The sequence below is a fragment of the Cygnus olor genome, chromosome 10, assembly GCF_009769625.2.
Source record: "Cygnus olor isolate bCygOlo1 chromosome 10, bCygOlo1.pri.v2, whole genome shotgun sequence".
Classification (NCBI taxonomy): Eukaryota; Metazoa; Chordata; class Aves; order Anseriformes; family Anatidae; genus Cygnus; species Cygnus olor.
The window spans coordinates 14,031,658-14,055,317 of NC_049178.1; the positions used below are offsets into that span (position 1 = coordinate 14,031,658).

Sequence of the window (23,660 nt, forward strand, 5' to 3'; positions counted from 1 at the left end):
AAACCTCATTACCTCTTCTGGCAGTTCTGCTACTGTACTGAAAGCTTATCCAAACAGCACATAACATCATCTTCTGCAGTATGGCTGGGTGATGTAAGGCCAGCACTGAAGCCTTCGTGTTCTTTTTCTGTGCTTTAATTAGCATGCCTCTCAGTCCAAATGATTCAGAGATGATTATTACATAATTATTACATCATGGTTTTTAAGCAGATACTTAAGCACTTAAACAGTTTTACAGGTCTATGGCTGGTATGCTTACAACAGTCTGATAGTTGCAGTTGAAGCGCCCTGGGAAATTATCCTGGGTTGATCTCAGTTTTTCCTGGAAAACAACAGACGCCTGTCTTAGTACTCCTCCATCTCTTAAAGATCCTGTCAAAAATAGCATCCTGACCTTCAGAACCTTGGAGCAAATGCTCCTATAATCTTTTCATATGACTTCCCATAAATTCCAATAATTTTTCACAAAATCCACAATCCATAGTAGGCATTAATATATTATTATAGGAATAATACATGCAGGCTTGGCAGATCCCAAGCCAAGCCGAGTAAGAATGAAATAACAGGCATTTCACACAAGCTATAATGACTTCACAAATCTTAAAAAAAAAAAAAAAAACTTTTTATGCCTTTTCATACTGCACAGTGCATGGATAAAGAAAACTTTTAAGCACCTTCCCAAAATTAATCTAACTCATCCAATGCTGAGTATGAGTTTTCCTAAATACTTATTAACTTTCAGGGCCAAATTCAGTTTCCCTCTTTTACCTCAAATATTTTCCTTTATCATTAAAGATGTGATACTAGCATTACTAGGTTTAGAAGCCTAGCTTAAGAAGATTAACTGATTTCAACTGCAGTTTTGGCCAGAATTCAATGTTCAGATAATTCATACAATCTCTACGTACATAGAACAAGGTCTACGGTGGCCCAACCACATCAGCCTTGTGAGAAACAGGGTGCAAACAATAATCATACTTCTGAGCACAGAGAGCATTTTTTACAGGTAAAATTATCTTTACACAAACAGCAGACTTTACAAGTAGTGGCTAGAATAAACTGCAGAAACAACAGAATGGTTCTCAGGTGCATTCATTCTAACAGTACTACTACAGCAAACTTCCCCTTACTCAGAACTGCCAACAGAATTGCAAACACTTTAAATTTATTTTTTTTACACTGAATTATGTTATCTAGTGCTGTTGTATTAATTTGAAACTACCAATAAAAATAGAGGTTTTTTTTACTGATATAAATCAGTCTTACACAAAAGTAATTCCTGAGGAGGAATAATTACGCCAATGCAAGAACTTTCAGTGGTGTAGCTGCATTTAGAAGAAGCAAGCAAAACATTTTTCTAATATAAATATGCTGTCATAAGAAAAGCAGAAGTAGTAAAAATGTGCATTTCAATACAGTGGAAGTAATTCCCCATATAATTCCATGCTTTAGGTTTCTCAAAGGGAGTTGTTTACCTGTACACAAAATGCTACGGCTTTGTGTTTCCATGATGTCATACGTCAGATGTCTTTCGGAAATCTGTTTTGCTAATATCTATTTTATTGCTCAGTGAATTTTCATTATACATTCCGTTACGTCGCTATTCTTCCCTAGTACACTTATCACTTCTTACATTTTTTGCATCTTCTAAAGATGGTATGTATTTAAATTCACAAACAAAATAATCCCATAGCTGGCCATCTTGTCTGGTGAGCCTTTTCACCAATAATTAGCATTTACCTTGTTCAAGGATAAATGAATTATTCACGAATCAAATTACATCTACATTGGTAGGGTTTGTTTGCTGCTGTTTTTTTGTTTGTTTTTTGTTTTGTTTTGTTTTTTGTTTTTTTAAAAAGAACTCATAGATAGTTTTTATTTTTTTGAAAGTATAAAAATTTTTAGCCCAGGCCATGGCAATGGAAATCAGCCAAACTCTTAACCTGGAATCACTTACACGCCTTCACCCAAAGCATTGCAATCAATGTACCAAATAGGATTTAACATATTTGTAGCCATAGGCAGAGTCTAGAAGTTATTTCCATCCATTTTAAAAAACAAACCTCCAAGCCAGTAATCTTATGAGATACATAAACCCACTACATTAAAATTCAAAGGTGCGTCTTTTAGGCCTTTAGAATACGTCCTATTTCTTAGCTTTGGATAACTTTTGCTCCTGCACACATTTCAAATTGTTATATATGGAAGAAACAGTTTGAATTTCTTTAAATATTGCTCTGCTTTTCAAACCCCTATAGTGATCTTGTTCAAGCTAATGCTGGAAATTTAGAATTGAACACCAGTCCTGAAACCATCACAACAGTGCGTCACATCACATCTTCAGTCTAGGGAAAACTTTCTTGAGAGGAAAAGCAGCAATGGACTAAATCCATCTCTCAAATGGGAATGATTTCTTTACCATTTGGAATTCTGAAAATGAGCATTTCACAGAAATATTAGCCTAAAAGCATTTTATGTGTTCTTTCAGGAAGGCAAAGAGACGGTCTCAAAAATAAGCTTCAAATAGCTTCTGCTCATTCTCTTGTGGAACAAGGCAAAACAACAAAAAAATATTGTATAGACTAATGCATTTTTCAATACTATTCAAGAACATCCTGTATCTCAAAGGCCTGAGAACCACAATAAAATAATTTGTTGGTACAAAATGTAAAGTTTATTACCAATGTTTTTAATGTCTTTAGACCTTTTGAATCACGATTTTCCCATTCTTTTTCACATACACACAACTATTGATAAAACTCATCAAATCCTTCCTGATGGCCTTTCAAGGGGAGACTAATTTTAAAAGTGATACGTATAAGGAAGCCAACCTTCCTTTAAATAATATATATAAGACTAGTCTAAGCAGCATTACCTTCTCATTTATCTGAAAAATGCAGTAGGTCTGTCGTTACTGCTGCTGACATTCCCGTCACCTTGTTAAAATTATGTCAAAGAAAAGAAAATCTTTCACAAAGACTCCGATGAAGGTTTTTCGAGGTGACATCACAAAGGTCAAGAACAACTCATTTCTATAAAATTTGGAAGACTACTTCAGATTAATACGCTTAGTATTCGATCACTTAGTAAGTGATCAGATTTCAGGAGATTAATTTTATATGTAAAAGTTTGTCAAGACTTTTGTCTCACTTGATAAATATCTACTGTTTATAAAAGAGATCCTTGTAAGAGTCCACACATTATTACAAGAGGCTGTATCTAGTTCTGTTCTGTGTTCCTCCTTTCAAGCCTGCTTAAGTATGGAAGCCTTGAGAGAATACTTTTTTTTGTTTCTGTTGGAAAAAGTAGCAATACTGACACTCTTTGTAATTCCATACAAAATAAACCAAGTAGAAGTGTCACAAAAGAGAAAGAGAAACATTCCTTCAAGGAATCACTTTAACCAAGAAAAATACAAATACGTGGATTCTTTGCATGGAACATATGGAGTTGCATGAAGAAAATACACAAAGAACTTAAAAGTTTAGTGGTATTCTGTGTCCTATCAGAAAATGTCTGCTATGTATATATGTATATATATCCAGGCTGATAGATGGAGCTTGTACGTTGGTTAGAATTAATTAGCAGAACTCATCTGCCCACATATTGTAAACTTCTACTTAGAGGCTAACACGCTCTTATCATCAATTAAAAACATCTGTTTTAACTGACATACCAGACTGTTCGTGTGCTCACTTCAGATTAAGAAAGAAAATAAGAATCACAGAAATCACACAGGAAATCAAGTTTGCTTATAGCTTAGTAAACAAGATACTCAAAGTATTCCAAAATGATGCAAAAATCACAACAGAAAGGCAAGGGGAGAAAAGGCACATACTGCTGAGGATATATACCAAACAATGCGGGATCAGACACAATCAGAGCAAAAGTTCGTACCCATAAAGGTCTGAGTAAAAGCCCATTAAAATCAAAGAAAAGATAAATCTAGGCCTGAATGCTACGTCAGATACTGAGAAATTGCTCAAGAGTTACATGGTATGATTTCAAGTACAAATGCAAGCTGAAGAAGTGAGACTAAGAGCAGCTCTAGACAGCAAGTGCGAACAACCGGTAACCACCAGCAGCAGAGCAGAGGCCAGCAGCCTCTCCCACCAGTCAGCCCTAAAAGAGGGCTTCAGTCCACAGCCCCCAAAATCACCTGTTTTCCATAACATTTCAGTGCAAACCACTGCAACAGAAGAAGTTCTCTTTCCAGCTTAGAGTTGAAGGTCTCCCTTCCTCCCATTTGATGAAGCCTACCGCATTATTTCTGAACAGCACAAAGAGATCACTCTCTCTAGTCATGCATGACGTGCAGCATTAAGCACGTTTTTTTTCTGAATGGTCTTTTTTCTTCAATATCTTTTTCAAGAAACAAGCTCTGCCAAATTTTTTAGTTGCTGGATCAGCAGATAATACAGAAAATTTCTGGTTAGAGTAAGAAACTAAAGGAGAGAAGGTTAGGATAGGGATTTAATTAGAAGTCATCATTATATCACATTGCTGGTACGTTTAATAATACCTGTTACTTGTGGTGAATGAAGTGATTTTTCTGCAGGGAAAAAAAGGGTTAAGTTCTTTATCACAGAGTATTTAATACTGAATGTACATAGCAAGGAGAAGAGACTACAGAGTTCAGTTAGGAGAAACAGAGTAATTTTGACAATTTGTGGCAGGTATGAACTGCACTTCTGAGCTGTTTATAGCAGTTGCATATTTACTTCGGTAGAAATTGGATGCACATTTGTTTTATTTGCAAGCATCTGCTGTGCAACAGTGCTACTTCTGCTAAATATCATCAGAAGTTACACTTTTAGTAAGTTTTTCATGTTTGAATTCTCACTTAATTTGCTTTTATAGCAATAGTTTCTGGTTTTGCAACTTTGCTAGCCAACACTGCAAATGCCTTAAGAAAATTCCATGCAAATTGTTAGTATATGCAATCAATTAGTATTAGATGTACTAATATTCTTACTCCAGTGAAAGTACTCAAAATTATTTGACACAAGGAGGAAAGGAAAAATCAGTAACATAAAAGAGAGTAATGATACACTGAAAACAGTAGGTGAGGCAACTACACTGGCATCAAAGCAACATCAAGAGAAGCTGAAGATTTTATTGCACAGTACAAGATGAGGAAAGTCTTAAATGCTTTGGCATTGTTACTAGCAAGACATAGAAAAGTTACTCTGACCATTTCTTCCTGTGCACCTGATAGAACTGTATCTGAAAGAAAAACAAGTCAATGAAAAAGAATATGCTTGAAACTATTTTACTATAATGATCAAAGTATGATATAAACAAGAGAACAGCAGTTTTGAAAGAAAAAATAATCTATATTTGATCTAGCTCAGGCTTCCTTTGTGTCAGCACTTTAACATAACAGAACTATTGTCAGCACCTTTGCTAACTGTGAAAGCTACTAAAACTAAATGAGGTTTTAAAGACTGCTTACCTTTAACTGATGGACTGAATTTCAAACCTCCAAACAAGACAAAACCCAACATATCCCAATTTTCAGTGTATTTTGCGTATGTAGAAACAAAGCAAACTAAACAGAAACTATGTCGATTCTTGATGGAAGAAAAAGAAAAAAAAAACAGCAATTTCCAATCCTGCCTAGTTTCTCATTCTAAATTATATTCAGAATATCCCCGATTTACCATCAATGCAATCAAATTGCAGCTATTAAGATTTCAAACACTTTTTCTTCTTCATAAATACTAAAGTTTCTTTAGTATGGCATGGTGTAATCTGTATTATCGTAACAGTTATAGCAAATAACTGATGAAAATATCCTTCCAGAAGTTATTGTTAATGTACTTACAAAACAAAGTGAACAAAAAAATTATTTATTTTCATAACCAGACAGAAAACAGTAATAGTAAATAAAACATCTGGCAAAGTAAAAATACTGAGCTGTGTAAACAACAGTCATGTGCAAATTAACTCTTGCAGCCTTGTGGACTCATTTCTTTTCCACTTAACTTCACTTGCAACCACTGCAGTGGAAAATATGGCTCCCACTACTCCTGCTGAATTACAGACTTAGTCCAGAAGGCCTGAGAAAACTCTCAGAAGTCTAGATCTCATTTCAAAGTACAAGAAATAATTGACAGAAAAAATAAATATACGGCATCCTTAGCATAACATTTCAATACACGTATCAACAGCTGGAGTACCTAAACCATCAAATAAACCCCAGCAATGCCACCTATTTTCATGCCTTCTACCACGACTTTTCCTACAAGGTGCATTTATAATACGTTCTCTACATCATCACAGTCAGAAATGTTGGACTGCACTCACTGTATAAGACATCTACTAACATACACACTCCTGTAAGGCAAAAATAGTGTCATGGCCTTTATTTCCTACAGCCACATCCAAATTTCACAATTCATTATGAAGAAACTGGCACTTCAGATGGTATTAAGCAGTAGTTTATAAACTTTGCTTTAACTTAGAAAATGAAAAGCACAGAGAAGCAACATCTAGCAGTAACTTGTAAATCTAATCCTCTTGTCTAAGAAAATTATCTCTGATTACCCTACATAGTTCATACAATCTGTCAAATACCTGTTTTATAATACCTGAAGATATGCTGGAGATGCTTTCCTTATACAGAAAAAAAAAAACACAAGATGTTTCTTAATGTTACCTTTAGGTGCTATCTCTTATAAAGGGCTGAGAAATTTTTCTGAATGCTAGCACTTCTAATTCTATATTGGAAGGCAAAACATTTCTAAGTTTACCCATAGGCTTCACGGTATGGTACATGATCTTGTCCGCTTCTGTAAGATTATTTTCCCTTCTAGAATGCTTCAATGTGTTTTTCTTTCTTCTGAACATTTAATCTGACATTTTATGATTTCTGTTGACAAAATAAAGAGCTTGAGTACTAGAAACCCTGGTATTTTCATTCACCATAATTAATCAAAATTCAGACCAAGCAAGTGTAACATGTAACAAAATGCAGTAAAGTTACTGCTCTTGAAATACCCTGAAGGCCAATGATTGGATAAAACTAGCCCAAAACCCAAATGGTGATACTTTCTTTGAACCAGAAGAAACATTTTAATTTTAAAAATGCTAAACAAGACATTGTAGTATCTCAGTAAAATGCAGACGGCTAAAAAAAGTCATAAAATAAGAAGCATAAAACTCCCATCTTTCAATACCAGAGAAAGCAAGTCAGAAATAACAGCTACAACACAGTGAAAGATGAACTTTTAACCAGGAAATAAAGCACATCTTTAGCTTCTTTTCCTCCTAGAAGGAATTCTTAAGCATTAAATGCTTATTATCTGGAAATAGCACACATAAGCAAACTCCACCCAGCAGTCACATGAATATGACTAAAATCACCAAAATACTTTCTCTTAACCACAAGCAGATTATAACTGACAGTGCAGGAAATTAAAGACAACCTCATTAGTTCTCAGTGCCACTCTGTCCTTACAATGCCATAATTATGACTGGTCAAGTAGATCTTTAATTTGAACAGCTCTTCTGAATACTGATTATCTGTGTTCTGCAGACACCAGCAAATACATACATCAAAGCTGCATACATTCTCAGAATATTAACCAGGATCCATTGTTCTTATATACTTTTTAGAGTTGCAATTGAATGCAGTAAGACAATAAACAAGTCCACTTAGTCATTTTCTTACAAGCTATTAATATAGAAACTATAACATTCTATTCCTCACAGGAAACTTAATACATCATATGAATAAAAGAATTCGAAAAGATTAAGCATGAAATACATGAAACGCCCATAAAATTCAAAGTATACCTGGGTCGTCACTGGAGAAATTCCATTATTTCTTTGAGAGTAGATAGGAATGTATGGAAAACAAATTAAACAAACAAAACAAAATCAAAAAACAATGCAAGTTTTAAAGAACAGACACGTGGAAGCACTGTGCAAGCATACAGCCTTCTCCACTGGGCACTTAAAAGATATATTTTTTAAAATCATTCCATAAAAATATTTTTGTATGTCAGAGAATTTTTTATTCACAAATAAATCCAGTTTACTACTCATAAGTAGTATTACTTCAAATAAACACACGCTAAGATAGATAATGGGAAGAACAATATCTCTATTTGCTGAATACGAAGCAACATTTCTACATATCAAAAAAAAGTTGTTTAAGCATTTGAAATACATGAACCAACCTCAGATACAAACAGTATGACACAAAGAATTAAACACAAACTACAGTAGAGTTTGCCTCATATAGAACTAATAAATCATCAATCTCAACATAAGCCTCCCAGTGCAAAGCACTCATGCAATGAAAGCATTTGGAGAAGACTTCCCCATGGTGAGATAGAGTTCAGTATTTTGTTTCTGCACCAGCTTTGCACCCTGAAACTAGGGAGTCCTTTTCTAACAACTAGGATATTCAATAACTAGAACATATTTCCCAAGAGGTGGAAAAATTTCCCAAGCAACATGGGAATTTCATCACTGGAGGTTTGTTGTTTTTTTTTTTTTCCTCCAATAAGTTCAGAGATAATAGAGGCAATGGCTACATATTTTATCTTTGGAGACTCAGCTGGGCATTAATAGTGGCAGCATATCACCCTTTTCAGAAATTTAAACAAATATGTGTTTGACTGGATCAAACAGTAGTTGGCAGTAGCTGGCAACTAGTCTAGTTGTGGACTAGATTACCTCAAAAATCCCCTCCAAGCAACAAGCTGCCCACCCAGGCTGCAGAATATCTCAGTCCTAGAGATTTAAAGTCAAACTCATAGAACTGTAACAAAGGTTTGGTTTGGAAGGGACCTTAAAAATCAGTTAATTCCACCCTCCCTGCCATGGGCAGGGACACCTTCCACTAGACCAGGTTGCTCAAAGCCCCGTTCAACCTGGCTCCATCCAACCTGGCCATCCACTTCTCTAGATGACTACCTATACTCTATCTTTAACAGAAGTTGGACTAAGATCACACAGAAACCTTTCCAACCTTAATTGTTCTATAATTTTGCTTTAAGTATAAAGTGAATCTCATCAGTTATAATCTTCACTATACCTGCTTTGTCTCTGGCTATGCTTGTGGTTAACCCAGTTCAATAACTATTATTCATACAAATGGCCAAGTTTGATGTCAGAGATGAGGTCTGGCATAGAGACAATGTGAACTTTATGCCTGAAGTTACACAGCACTTCAGTGTTGAAGCTCAGAAACAAGACATCTTCCAATGCCCTAAATCTACTTTATTATATAGCATACTAATATAAATATAGTAAATATAATATTGAAGTATTAATTTGTTACTTTGTTAGTTGAGAAAATGTAGTAAAAGATCATAGCAACTTTTAAAATTTCTGTGACCACTTTGTAAAATGAAAAATTGGAAAAATAAAATTTCACATTATTTGTATCACAGAAGACTCAGAACTTCAGACAGTTCAGAACTTTTTTTTTTTTTTTTAAACCTCAGAACTCACTCTTTAAGCAAGCAGGAATTAGTAGAAATGCAATGACTTATACTTGTAATTAACCCTAATATCTTGCCAATTAACTAAACAGAGTTACATTGGTGCCAGTATCTAAAGAGAAAGCATTCTCATTGATCAACACCTCTGACAGAGCTTCTCATCATGCCAGGATACTGAGCAATAACTGTAATTTAATAATGCTGTCTGCAGTGCCCAGCCAGCAGCTGCAAGCATAGGAGAATAAATAAGAGTTTCAATACAATCAAAATGACAACATTTCTGGTACAGTAGGAAGGGTTGATGTCAAAGCACCCACAGATAAGACGACCTGGCTATAAATCCTTGAAAGAGAGCTATACAATTAAAAACACTAAGCACAAAAATTTTTTACTTTCTGTTCACCTGGCTTTTTTTAAATAAATCAGTTCAACACTCACAACAAAACACATGCAGGTCACTTCACGCAGCAAGTTAACAAGAAATTGAACATGACTCCTTTTAGTACAGAGAAAAAAAAAGTACTCGTAAGCTGTCAATACACAAATAAACATTGCTCAAACAACTGAGTATAGAATTCACTTCATCCAAAATGTGAAAAAAAATGAGAAAATGGTTACAGAGAAAATACATGCCTCGTTTTCATTTTTTATATACACCCTATGCTCCACATGCACTGTATAATCTTTTCTTTTTTTAAAAAAAAGAAAAATGTGTTCTTTTAATATATGAAATAATGTTAAAGGTTCCATTAAAATGGATCTTATTGTCTTCATTGGAGAACATCAACATCATGCTAAATCAAACCTCTAAAATTTCTGAACTTTCTGTATCTGCGTAAGTAATAATATAGACATTAAACCTGTTCAATTAACTGTACCATAACAGGAGATAGTTTTCTAAAATTGGTACTGAATTTTTGTATATGCAATTGTTTTAGATGAGCAAATGTATTTTAAGGAAATTACCTCTTTTCCAATCAAGTTACCCATTATCTCTTCTGACACCCATTTAATTGGCAAGGATTCAGCCACTCTTTCTAAATAATTCCATTTCCTAAGTACTAATCATTTAAATAGTTTTTGCTGTCTCCTATCTGAGCATCTCCAGGATAGCTTCAGTTGTTTTTCCTATTTATACCTGATTTACAAAAAAAAAAAAAAATATTAGATGAATGAAGGACCTCATAGCTTCCAGCCTCAAAGCACAAAGCAGAAGTAATTAGTTTATACACAAATGCTTTATCAAAAATATATTAATATTTGAATCAGAGGTAATCTCTAGTTTTACAACACCTAGTACAGGTTATAGTTCTCAGTTTAAGGTGAACTATATACATATAAAAAGCAACCAACTAACTAATATACATTGCTTAAGTATATTTTCTGCTTGTTTGTGTCTTTCCCCTTCCTTCCCATTTTCTTTCTTTTTCCTTAGTGGGGATTGGCAAACAGAGCTTCCACTTCCATCAGTTTTCTTGGTAATTTATAACCCAGAAGTAACATGTTATCATAGAAGTTTCCACACATTATTTCCTCTATTAAAATCAATCTGCATTATGTTTCATTACCTTGGTTTTGTTAATGCAAAATACTTAGGTAGTTAAGAGTACTGCTGATGGTGGGGATAATCATTTTGCAAAAAATTAATCTCAAGGGTCCTCAGAGTGCTGCAGATTTACCAGAGAAAACACCTATCCTATTACACTTAGCAGTGTTAATTTAAACACTTGGAGACATAGAAAAATTTTGCTTGTGACAGGTATTTTAAGTTTGACATCTTTTCAGAAATTAGAAGAAATCACACTCAAGCACTGTTTTCAAGTAAAGATAACAGCACAAAGCTTAATTAACTATTTATTTGATAGCTTTGTAAGTATTTAGAGTTCATATGGTATGAGTTGGACAGCGCAAAAGTAAAACATCCTTTAGAAGTGTTTCTTTTCATAAAGAAAGTAGTTCTCACAGAATTACAGAATGGTTGAGGTTAGAAGGGACCTCTGTTGGTTCTCTTTTTCCAATGTCCCTTGCTTAAACAGGGTTTTGAGTCATCCTTTTTCATTTCCTCTATTTATTATTTTTTCTTTTTCCAGCACTCAGACTCAGCCTTGGCTTCTTCAATGGGATCTAGCAATCTAATGTGTCTGTGTTATGACCTCTAGGTTCTAGCCTTTACAGTAGGCAGAACCAACTGTATTGGTATATGAAAGACAACCTGTTTGACAGAAGACATTTGTTTAAAGTAAAGCATACTTGACAAAAAGAATTTCTTGCACTCTGTCCTACCTACAGTTACTGATTTGCCTAAACCCTTGAGCAATTTTGTTCTCATCTTCTGTGTTCCACCAGTACCAAGTCTCAACTATATTGCTTCAGAATATAGATACTGCCAGAAAGATATAATATTAATAATACTAGTTCTTGGTTACTTGCTAGACCCCATAACCTGACCTTCACCTTTTTCAAGGAGATAATACTAATGATTTCAACCTCTCTTTGAAAAAGCTCAAAATTATTTTTGAAACACCTCAACTCATGCTGCAAAAGAAATAGATTGTTCTTTCCTTAATATGCAATGAAGTTAGAGTCTTTTCTACTTTGTCAGAGTTATTCCTGTTTTCCTTCGTTATTCTCCAAATTATTAGAAAAAAAAAATTATCACTTCAGGATCTAGCCGGTGGCGCTGTGATATTTTAACTATCACCCTTGCTGTTATAGCTGAGTGTGTTCCATGTTAAAATCAATAGCAGTAGTCAAGCCACTAATGTGAAAATGCAACTTCTGTTTTCAGTTAAAATCATGAATCCCCATTTTCCATAGCAGTTCCAGAATCTGCAGTTGCCATTCTTATCACTTTTACAAAGCTTTTAAACATTAACTGCATTAAATAATTAATTTGACATTAGCTAAGTAATCCACTGACCAAAGAGAGAGAAACTGGAACTGGAAAATGATTCATTTGGAGGTTAAATTAATTAAAAATAGTACAGTAGTGACAGAATTTAATCTCATACTTCTCATGAGAGTGTGGAATCACTCACAGCTGCAGCAATTTGTGATAAATCCATGGAGAAATTTCATGATAGAAGAGGAATTAATTTGAGTCACCCCTAAGAGTATGTGTGTTCACTCAACAGTACCTACATTAAACAATATTAAAAATACACAAATTGAATAAACCAAAAGAATCTATCATTTGAGCTAGCATGTGGTACATACCATCCAATATAAAGATGGAATTATTTGCATCAATAAAATTTAGAGGATCACAGCAGTGACTGGGAGGACCAAAATATTCTTTACTGTCTTTATCTGTGTATCTGCTTCCTTGAAGAGATGAAGCTCAACCTTTATATTCTACTTTTATCAGGATACCTCTTACTTCAAAAACTTGAAAAAAAAAAAAAAGGGGGGCGGGAATGACTTTAAAACATGTCCCAGACAAAAATCTGTATGTGTTTTAGGGTCAGGTGGAAAAAGAGAGAAAGATACGGAGCTGGGGACAAGCAGAAAGAAACAGGCTACTGTGCTAAGTAATCTCAAAAATACAACTACTAAGCAGCAGAGCCTTACCCAACTCAACAAGGAAGATGTACATCGGAAGATCATGCTTACTATGTATGCATTTATGTTCGCATACAATGAAGCACATAAGCCATACATGTTATACTCTTTCCAAACTATTTCTGACACTGATGAATGAAAGAGCCAGTCAAATATTTTCTGATTAATGAAGGAGCACTTATATTAACAGACTGATTATCCTTTGATAGGAGCTTGATCATATTAAAAAACTCCCATTATATTACCTGAATAGTCATAGCTTGAGCTCTAGCCCCCTGATGAATGAGTATAAGAAAGGCCAATATTCAATATCCAATCTTCAAAAACAATTTAAAAAAATCTTAAAGACTGCTTTATGTGACTCAACTGCAACCACCACTCAGACAAGAGCAGAAGCAAAGCAGGCTGAACTGGAATAATCTTGCCAGGTTCTAGGCTGCTCATGGGATGGCTCAATGAGGAAAAACTGCCTTTTGTAGGAAGGAAGGAAGAAACAAACCAGTTCCACAAAGAAGAGTCCAAAATATGTTTAAAATGGAACTCCATTTGCTATCTTTAGACTTGTGTCCAAGCAAGCCTATGTGAAATTGCAAGAATGAATGAGATGGAATGGTAGAACACTGCTCATATACTGAATACTGATATATATATATATATATATGTGTGTCTCATATGTATATATGCATATTCATATACTGAAATTACTACCAATTCACAAGTCTAAAAGAATAGAGAGCGATCTCTGGGCCTGAATAAAAAGAAGAGTAACTGGATTCACAAACAAATTCAGTGGTAAAGAAACTTCAGAAATAAGCACAAGATGGAAATACGAGATATTCCAACTACCAGGAGTGAGGCTTCTGCTGTAGTTATTGATCTCTCCACTCAATTCTTCTCTGCAGTTTAATACAAGTGCTCCTGAATACACGAACCTTCTAAAGTAGGGCTCTAACTATCCAAGTACATGGTGTATTTTGAGTGGAGAGTTGGGGGGAAAAAAATAAAGAAATAAATGTAACTTGGAAGATTCTTTCCTCCTCACCTTTATAACACAAGACTGATGACAGAACCTGTTATACCTTAGAGGCACATTGTAATAGAATACATCTACAACTGAAAGCCAAAGACGTTTTTGCAGCTTGCACATATATAATCTAAATGGCTCCAAATTTACTAATGCAAGTCCTAGTGACAATGTAGTTGTGGCAGAATAGGTTGCAGCATGAATTGTACAATTCTGCCCAGAAGCCAAGGTAAATACTCATGTTAAGCATGCCATCTGTAGAAAAGAGAGAATATTTTGTCCTGCTGTTGGTATTACTGGCAGAGTATGTTACATGTGTGAGCAGAAACTGAGACTATGGCTTATGGCGACAGCCACATTCGCTAGGTGGTACTGTCAGACAAACAATAGTAATGCTAATAACTAGAAGGAACTATTAAGATGAATCAATATATAATGAAATTATAATGCATATGTAAAACATTTTTGTCTATTCATTGAAAAATTATGAACCACAGAATACAACTGATCTGGCAACACAGCTAAATTGTTATTGATTTGCACTGACATTTTTTTCTCCCCTCTCCTTGACAACATTTCTAGAATTTTTAGCTAACCAGATATTATGGCTCATAGTGAAGATGAAATCTATTATAAATTCTGCACATCTGCTGAGATATGCCATTCTGAAATTAACTGTCTTGAAACCTACATTTGAAGCACATGAAAGGCATTCAATTTCCTGATATGAACTCCTCTTACATCAATACCTAAATTTAAGATAGTCTGCACTCTTCTTCATGCTGCAGAACAAAACAAAAGAGTCTCTTTCCTCTGGGATCACAAGAAATCAAGACTAGTATTTTTGAACAGTTGCTCAAAGAGGAAGTCTTCATCTGAGAAGACTGACATTTAAGCGTCCGAATAAATTAGTGACTTAAGTTCTAAATAAACATATGACACAATCAAGGCTTTTGAAGTCTAAGTCATGAAAATCCAACAATTAAATCTAAGTTTTACTAGTGTTAACGTCATTTCCCTTGTTTTTTAATAAGCAATTTAAATCTGCTTTAACAAGGATTTTGGCATACATTATAGACTTCTAACAACTAGTATAGGCTAGTGGGCTTAGGCATAGATACTCGGGAACCACAAGTACTGCAGTTACCGTTTAGAGATGCAGGCTAGCATCTCTGAAAATGATATTTCTAACACGGATTTCAAGCACGTAAACAGGCAAATACACACTGACAAAGTTATAGTAACAGGGAGAATCTGGTGAATTATCCATGCACTCAGTTATGATGCAGATATTATCAATTATAATTTGTTTCAAACAACATACATTCTAGGATGTTAAAACCTCTCTTCCCCCCCCCCCCCCCCCCCCATGCTGTTGGAGGTTCTTGTTGGGAAAAAACATTGCATTTGTCTCACAGGCACTGAATTTAGCTCTATGTTAACTATTCTCAAACTCAGAGATCTAGTGATATCAGATACAAGCATCACAACTACTAGTTTTGATGAGGGATGTAAAATTTAAACTTCTCAAAGTGGCATACTACTGTCTGATTAGTCTCCCTCAATCCTTATCACTACACTTATTTTTGTCCTCCGCTGTTAAACCCATACTCCCGAATTTATCAGTCAACAATAAACCAATACCTATGTTATCTGATATCCTTAATGACACATTTCCTCATTAACTAGAAAAATCTATTTACCAAAGTTCCAGTCTCAGGCTTTGGCAAGATTTACACACAGCTAATAGACAGAACAGTACTGGGTCCCACTTCAAAAACAAAACCTCAATAACAGGGTTCAGAAAAATGTTTCCTTTGACCATCATCTGGCTCATCTGGAGGATTTTAGCCTTGGACTACCGCCAGTTTTGCCTGGCCACCTGCTCATTAATACTCCCCCTTCTGTAAAACTTATGTGTTCAGGTGTTGAAGCTGGAAACAGCTGACTAGAAAACACCCAACACAATGAAAAGTTGAGTTAATATGCACTACACAAGCACAGAGGCAGAGATCTATAGTGCAGACAGGCCAAGACAGAAGTATGAGATTAACGTTACAGAACACAGTACAAAATAGGTCAAAGCCAGCAGTGAGTCATTCAGGGGACAGAATTAATTTTAAGGGGGAAAAAAAAAAAGCGGTTGGGCTTTGCTGAGAATGTTGTTTTGTTTTTCCCTAAATCAGTATTTTTGGTTAAAATTAGGAAGTCTTTTCCTCCAAATTGTTTTTAACATGAAAGTCAAGTAATAACATATTAGAAAATTATTTTTTCTGGTACCCACCTCTGCAACTACCTAAAGTGAAAAGATAGAAATAATTGATTTTAATATGCTGCAAAGGACTTACATTTTTATCTGATACTTCACTTCATACTCAGAAAGAAAAGTATGTGTTACATTGAAGATGCTCCTAAATTAAGTTTCCTTGTACGAATTAGAAAATTTGACATTTAAAATGAATTTTAATAGGGTAATAAACTCAGAAAATTTCATAACTCCATCCAAGATATGAGGCATCTCTGACCTACCAACAGCTTACACTGAATGAAAATCATCATTAAATTCTCATGAGGCAGCAAACCAATAGATATTTTAGAGTTACTTATTTGAGTGATAAAAACAAATATGAAGAAAAACCATACAATCTATTTTTCACACTGTCTTTGCAAGGATTTCAGAAGAACTTCACAATATTGTGAGTATTTGCATTAAAAAAATCTACTTTTTTTCTTCTTTATTCCAGGGTAAAACCTTAAAGCTGAAACCTACCACATTAAGTGCTCAGAACAGGAAGTAAATAAGAATGTCAATACTTACGTATTTCCATCTAACGGTTCCTTGGAGTTTAATTTCTTAAAATGTGTTATTTGTATAGGTAACCTGTAAAATACGAAACACCATACTCAGTACTTCTTGGCAACCAATACAACATAAATATAAAGCTTTAACATTATTTCTAAAAAAAAAAAAATACAGCTATAATCTGATATTCCATTAATGATGCTCTGAATATACACATTTATATGAAATTCCCTTTTTAGTTCATCTTTTCCTCAATTACTTGACTTATCCATCTAATTTTAGAAATCACTCTACTCCTTTTATTGTAGTAACAGTTACACCTACAGTGATGACTAGGTTTATATTTTTGCAGTTTTAAGAAATGTTAAAAATTGGTCCAAAACAACAAATAATTCTGATTTACTGGCTATGAAGAACACGTTCATTTAAAGAGTTCCTCCCAGAAATAAGACAAACCTATAGAAGAGAACCAGACTTGTTACAACAGGTAAGTACAAAAAAGGGTAAGAAAAAAAAAATATATATATATATTTTTGTTACAAGAAATTTAAAAGTTCCTCTTCTAAAAACTAGTAGACAAATTGGAGTTTATTACACTGAAAAATGGAAAATATGAATTGTGGAACAGAATGTTGGCGGTTTGCATCTGCAAACAGCTTTATAGAGGATGCCTCAACACCTTTCCAAAAACACCGATTTAAAAAAAAAAATTAAAAAAGGTAAGGGTGGAGTAAGTGAATGAACATTATTAGAAGAATAAAACATTCTTTATGTGATCAGAACAGACCTTCATTAGTAACAGGTTTCCTTTGCAAAAAAGCTCAAAGCAACAACAGACTATGTAAATCTGACTCCATACCTTGAGAAGAATAGATATTAATTTAACATTACCAATGCCATACAAGGAAGTGAGACACGTACCCAGTGCATAATGCACACTATATTTAACAGTAAGACATAAAAGGATAGATTTTCATTTATAAAAATTATTCAATACTGGTTAAAACTGATTCACCCTGTATGCCTTAATCCATATTATGAAAGAAAACGGATGGAGCATTTACACAAAAGGAAAAAAAATCATTTGTCATATAACAACTTTTTTCACTCTTGTTTGGCCACCAAGCCAAAACATTCGCTGCTTATTCCGCTGTCATGGAAGCGAATCCTGCAAAAACTTGTATGTAAGGATTTTCAGGGAAGAGGCAGTATTACTACCTTTTATCTTTGCGAAATTTAAAGGCTAGTCACAGAATCACAGAATCGTCTAGGTTGGAAGAGACCTCCAAGATCATCTAGTCCAACCTCTGTCCTAACACTAACAAGACCTCCACTAAACCATATCACTAAGGACTACATCTAAACATCTTTTAAAGACCTCCAGGGATGGCGACTCAACCACTTCCCTGGGCAGCCCATTCCAATGCCTAACAACCCTTTCGGTAAAGAAGTTCTTCCTAATATCCAACCTAAACCTCCCCTGGCGCAACTTTAGCCCATTCCCCCTCGTCCTGCCACCAGGCACGTGGGAGAATAGACCAACCCCCACCTCTCTACAGCCTCCTTTAAGGTACCTATAGAGAGCCATGAGGTCTCCCCTGAGCCCCCTCTTCTCCAGGCTAAACAACCCCAGTTCCCTCGGCTGCTCCTCGTAAGACTTGTTCTCCAGACCCCTCACCAGCTTCGTTGCCCTTCTCTGGACTCTCTCGAGCACCTCCATGTCCTTCTTGTAGCGAGGGGCCCAAAACTGAACACAGTACTCGAGGTGCGGCCTCACCAGAGCCGAGTACAGGGGGACTATCACCTCCCTAGACCTGCTGGCCACGCTGCTTCTTATACAAGCCAGGATGCTGTTGGCCTTCTTGGCCACCTGAGCACACTGCTGGCTCATATTCAGCTGCCTATCAACCAGTATTCCCAGGTCCTTCTCGGCCAGGCAGCTTTCCAACCACTCATCTCCCAGCCTGTAGCACTGCTTGGGGTTGTTGCGCCCCAGGTGCAGGACCCGGCACTTGGCCTTGTTGAACTTCATACAGTTGACCTCAGCCCATCGGTCCAGCCTATCCAGATCCTCCTGCAGAGCCTTCCTTCCCTCGAGCAGATCGACACACGCACCTAACTTGGTGTCATCTGCAAACTTACTGAGGGTGCACTCGATCCCCTCGTCCAGGTCATCGATAAAGATATTAAAGAGGACCAGCCCCAACCTGGGGGGCTCCACTAGTAACCGGCCTCCAACTGGATTTGACTCCATTCACCACAACTCTTTGGGCCCGGCCATCCAGCCAGTTTTTAACCCAACGAAGCGTACGCCAGTCCAAGCCACAAGCAGCCAGTTTCTTAAGGAGAATGTTGTGGGAAACGGTGTCAAAAGCCTTACTGAAGTCAAGGTAGATCACATCCACAGCCTTCCCCTCATCCACCAGGCGCATCACTTGGTCATAGAAGGAGATCAGGTTCATCAAGCAGGACCTACCTTTCATAAACCCATGCTGACTGGGCCTGATCGCCTGGTTGCCCTTCAAGTGCCGCGTGATGACACTCAAGATAATCTGCTCCATGAGCTTCCCTGGCACTGAGGTCAAACTAACAGGCCTATAGTTCCCCGGGTCTACCCTCCGGCCCTTCTTGTAGATGGGCGTCACATTTGCTAGCCGCCAGTCGACTGGGACCTCCCCTGATAGCCAGGACAATCTACTAATCTACAGTCAATCTACTGCTGCAGGATTCTGTAAGTTCATTAACAGCATTACTCACATGATCAGTAATATGAAGAGCCCTTAAAAGATGCAAGAGAAATTCAGGTACATTTTAAGTTATTCCACAATTCCACACACACCCTTGGACACAGACTGATTTTTGCTGTATTTCCTTGCAATAGACTGGTATAAAAATAAATTAATTAATTTTAAAAATGTGTTATAAAACTCTGCTGAAGAAAGGGCTTCCTAAAAGGCAGTCAAATGAGTTGCACATAACCACCTTGAATAGAGCCTAAAAAGTCAGAGTTGGGTGAGGAGTAAACACATGCTATTTTCAATCAAGTAATTTTCACTATTCATTAAGGCCTCAGTGCTAGGGTTCCCACTCTCCTCCCCATTAAGAACCATCAGGTACATCATTAATTAGCATGGGGTTTTTTTGTTCCCTCTCCCTCCCCACAGGTGCTATTTTTAGCATTTTCCCCAAGTCTCCTTGGACTTCTTTCCCAACTTATTCAAAATCACTCAGATGAGCTCAGAATGAAAACATTTTCTTTTTTGCCTTATTTTTAAGTATATATGTCATCTGACCATCTATGTTTTGTAGCAGGCTAATGACCAAATTTTCTCTTATTTATTCTGCATAAAATGTCAGGCATCATCCTCCTTCTTGTTGTATATATTGAATAAAATTAGAAATGCAGTTTTGAAAATTGTTCCACATCCTCACACTTCATTATTTCACTGCTCTCACTCATCTTATTAAAAGATTGCTTTATAGATGTCTTATAATCAGTGTTTGTAGCTTGCTTTTTTTTTTTTTTTTTTTTTAGTATTATCAAAGGGTAAGGTTTATTAAAAAAAATAATTTACTTTACTACATGCCAGATAGGCTTCGCTTGCAATTAAACACCTTGTGTTAATCCAGCAAATATCCAGTAGGAAGCACAGAAATATTAGGAGACACACTACTCATTTTGAACGTGAAATCAGACAGAAATTTGGAGCATGATACAGATACTGGTGCAACAATAATAAATATTATTCACAGAATCAGAACCTTTCCCAAATTTTACATTGCATAAGTGAAATATGCTTTTAATGAAAAGTTATTTCTCAATTTTTCATCTTTAACTGATCATTAACACTCCTAAGATATTGATAATGATGACACTGCAGTGTAGCTTTTTTCTCTTCATTTGACAACAAAGCAGAACAATATGGAAAGAGATACACATGAATACAAAATAAATATCTAAAAACAGCATTAAGAAGTTCTAGGATTAATGCCCTCAATTCTTGCACATCATGGAAGTTGATTTTAAGCAAATTACATCAATTTGAAGAGACAAAGAGCAGTAATAAAGCTGCAAGTTTCCTGCTGCACTAAACAATGATAATGACCCAGGGAGCAGAACACCACAACCACACTTGGGTAAGGTCTTTCGAAAGAAACAGGATGATTCAAAAATTAAGATTACAATATGCTCCTTCCACAAAGGAAACAAGCTTCGGTATTTATTCTTAAAATGAGGAAACAGCAACCTTTTTTTTAAACAAAAATTCTGTATACTTACTCAAGAAAATGAAATTAGAATATTTATATTCATAGCTGTTAAACTGGGAAAAAAACAAGTAAAGACATGACCCCTGATATTTGTTTCTGCTCAATTTATCCACCCATTTTGACAAGCATCTAATTGAAAGCTGAAATATGAGGGAGACAAAAGTAGCACTGGCTACTTTAGGTGTAGAGAAAAGCAGCACATATATACAGTATTATTTTACAAGATCTTTCTCTTGTTCTGATTTATATAGGGAAAGTATGATTTTTATCCTTGGTACTTCCATCGGTTATTGTCAAATACTGTCTGAATTTCAAGAAGTAAACTAAAATAAATGCTTTTTTATTAACCATGCCTATGAGGGGAAAACAAAAACTAAAATTCTAGATTTTCATAATTCTCAGCTTTTTTTTCTCCTATTGTTTTTCACATTCCTTGAAAACAGTCTTCTAATAAGAAAAACTGTCAATTAAGGAAACTGTCATTTTGGCTAAAGCTTACCTTTGGGGTGCCATATTATCATTTTTAGTATTCTAAGCCTAATCAGGGACTAAACCTGCTATGCCAGATTCTTTGTAAACACGTAGCAAAACAGGGTAGCTTAGTCAAAAGACAGCAAAAGGCAGATGAGAAGTTTAATAGAAACTGAAAAGACATCCTTGCTACAGACACACAGTAGTTTTTGCAAAGCTGAAGCCTACACAGTGTTAAGACCTCCAAGATACCACTGTTAAAGAGATACAGACAAATTTCAATACAGACAGTTCCGTAACTGTAGATGCATTTAATGGGAACCACTCCGAAGTATAAATGGCAGCATGGCAGAAATCACAAAAGGTGCTTACTAGTATATTTAATTCTATACTACCATATACATTTCAGTAATACTAGTGGATGTAAGAGCTGAGCTGACATCTAAGACCAATGAATTATGTACCTTTTGTATAGACTGAGTTACGGGTCACCACCCATTACCCACACTTGCACCTCAGGATCATAAAGAAGCTATACCACCAACATTCATACCATTTCTTGGGGATGTCAGTAGGTGCAAGTATAGATATTATTTATTGAGTCATGTTCAAGTTTATGTTTCAATGAAAGAAAAACACACACTGACAAAACCCAAGAACAGAACCTGAATAAGTGCCGAAAGGAGCATTCTGAGAGCAGTTAATTGATGGGTTTTCAGACTAAGAGGTGACTAGAGAGAGTTGTTTGCAGCTGAGTGAAAATCAAAGTCCTTTGTTCAATTCCTAGTGCATTAAGAGAAACAAATTTCTTTAGTCTTGCAAATAAATATACTCCTAATAACTGTAACATCCACTTCTTCTGGTAACTTCTGAACCGGATAATTGGTTAGGTTAAAAGAATAGTATTAAGCAAGTGCAGGATAGAAGTTGGCATCATCAGGGACAACATTAGCATAGAAAATGACATATGGGAAGTAATATATAGACAAATAAGAGATCCTAAAATTTAATGCAGTTTCCAAGGACAAGGCTAGCTCTCTAGTGGAACAGAAGTTCAAGGGGCTTTTGTGAAAAGACAAGTTTTTCTTAAAAGGAAACCTTTTATCGTATTATTAAATCTGTTACTGCCTTTGATCTCAACAGTTCCAGGAATTTTATCATTAATAAACTGGTTAGTGGGAACTGTACAGAGAAGTTCACGTGTGGGAAACAGTTTGCTCCTATGCTTGCTGTATCTTATTTTTTGCCCTCTGATCCACAGTGCATTCTCCTGTCATACTCTTGTTGAAAAAGTAGGTATAGTATCTGCACTTAATCTATGACAAGAGAATTGCACAACATCAGCAACTCTATATGATGGGAGATGGGCTCATTAGTAGCATTTGGTAGCATGATTCCTGTTAGGACAGCATCATCTTATTCTACTACTAAAATGCATGCATCGCCTTATCTTGTTCTGGATCAAAACACTTGTAAATACACAGAACAGGATTCAGACACATGAAAGAAAGCACAAGATTTCTGCCTTTTCACAAAAGTGTAAAAATAAACATTTTCCTTCCTCTTTCCTCAGAATAAAGGATAAAAAGAATTTGATAATAACCTAGTGATAAAGAACTCAGTATAAAATCTGAATTTTTTTCCTCCTTTCCCTTCAGTGCTAAATTAAACCTTTTAATTACATCCAAATTCCACTGTAAAGATATTCAAAACTATCATGTTATTCAGTTTGCTCTTTTTTTCCATGCCTTTCAGATTGGAAGTACTAATATCTTTATTGTAGGAATGGTCCTAATATCTTCATTGTAGAAATGGTCCTTTAGGTGTAGCTCCGGTGTGACTCTTATTTTTACCTTTTTCCTTAATTCCTCTTTCTCACAGATATTCTCCATTACTTAAACTGGAACCTTTCTCCCTGACTTCTTTTCCTTTTAGGGTAAAAATGAATTAAGAGGCTGTCAGAAGGATTTGATGGTCAGGGACCAACAAAGACATAAAGACAAAAATAACAGAGGAAGGGATGATGTGGGAATCATGGCAGACAACCAAGCTAACTTTAGGGCAAGGAGATGTG

General features: G+C 35.6%; 1 protein-coding gene across 3 annotated transcripts in view; it reads right to left on the minus strand.

Moving 5' to 3' along the window:
- The window catches only part of FHIT (fragile histidine triad diadenosine triphosphatase), a 495,922-nt gene extending 478,998 nt beyond the window's left edge, over positions 1 to 16,924 (minus strand). The window contains exon 1 of one of the 3 annotated variants that reach the window (XM_040568623.1): positions 16,862 to 16,924. The gene's annotated coding sequence lies outside the window, so the exon portion shown is untranslated. Of the gene's footprint in view, positions 1 to 12; positions 153 to 259; positions 323 to 16,861 lie in introns of those variants that run through there. The other 2 variants (XM_040568616.1, XM_040568619.1) reach the window with 2 other exon arrangements.
- Between the last annotated feature and the right edge of the window lie 6,736 nt (positions 16,925 to 23,660).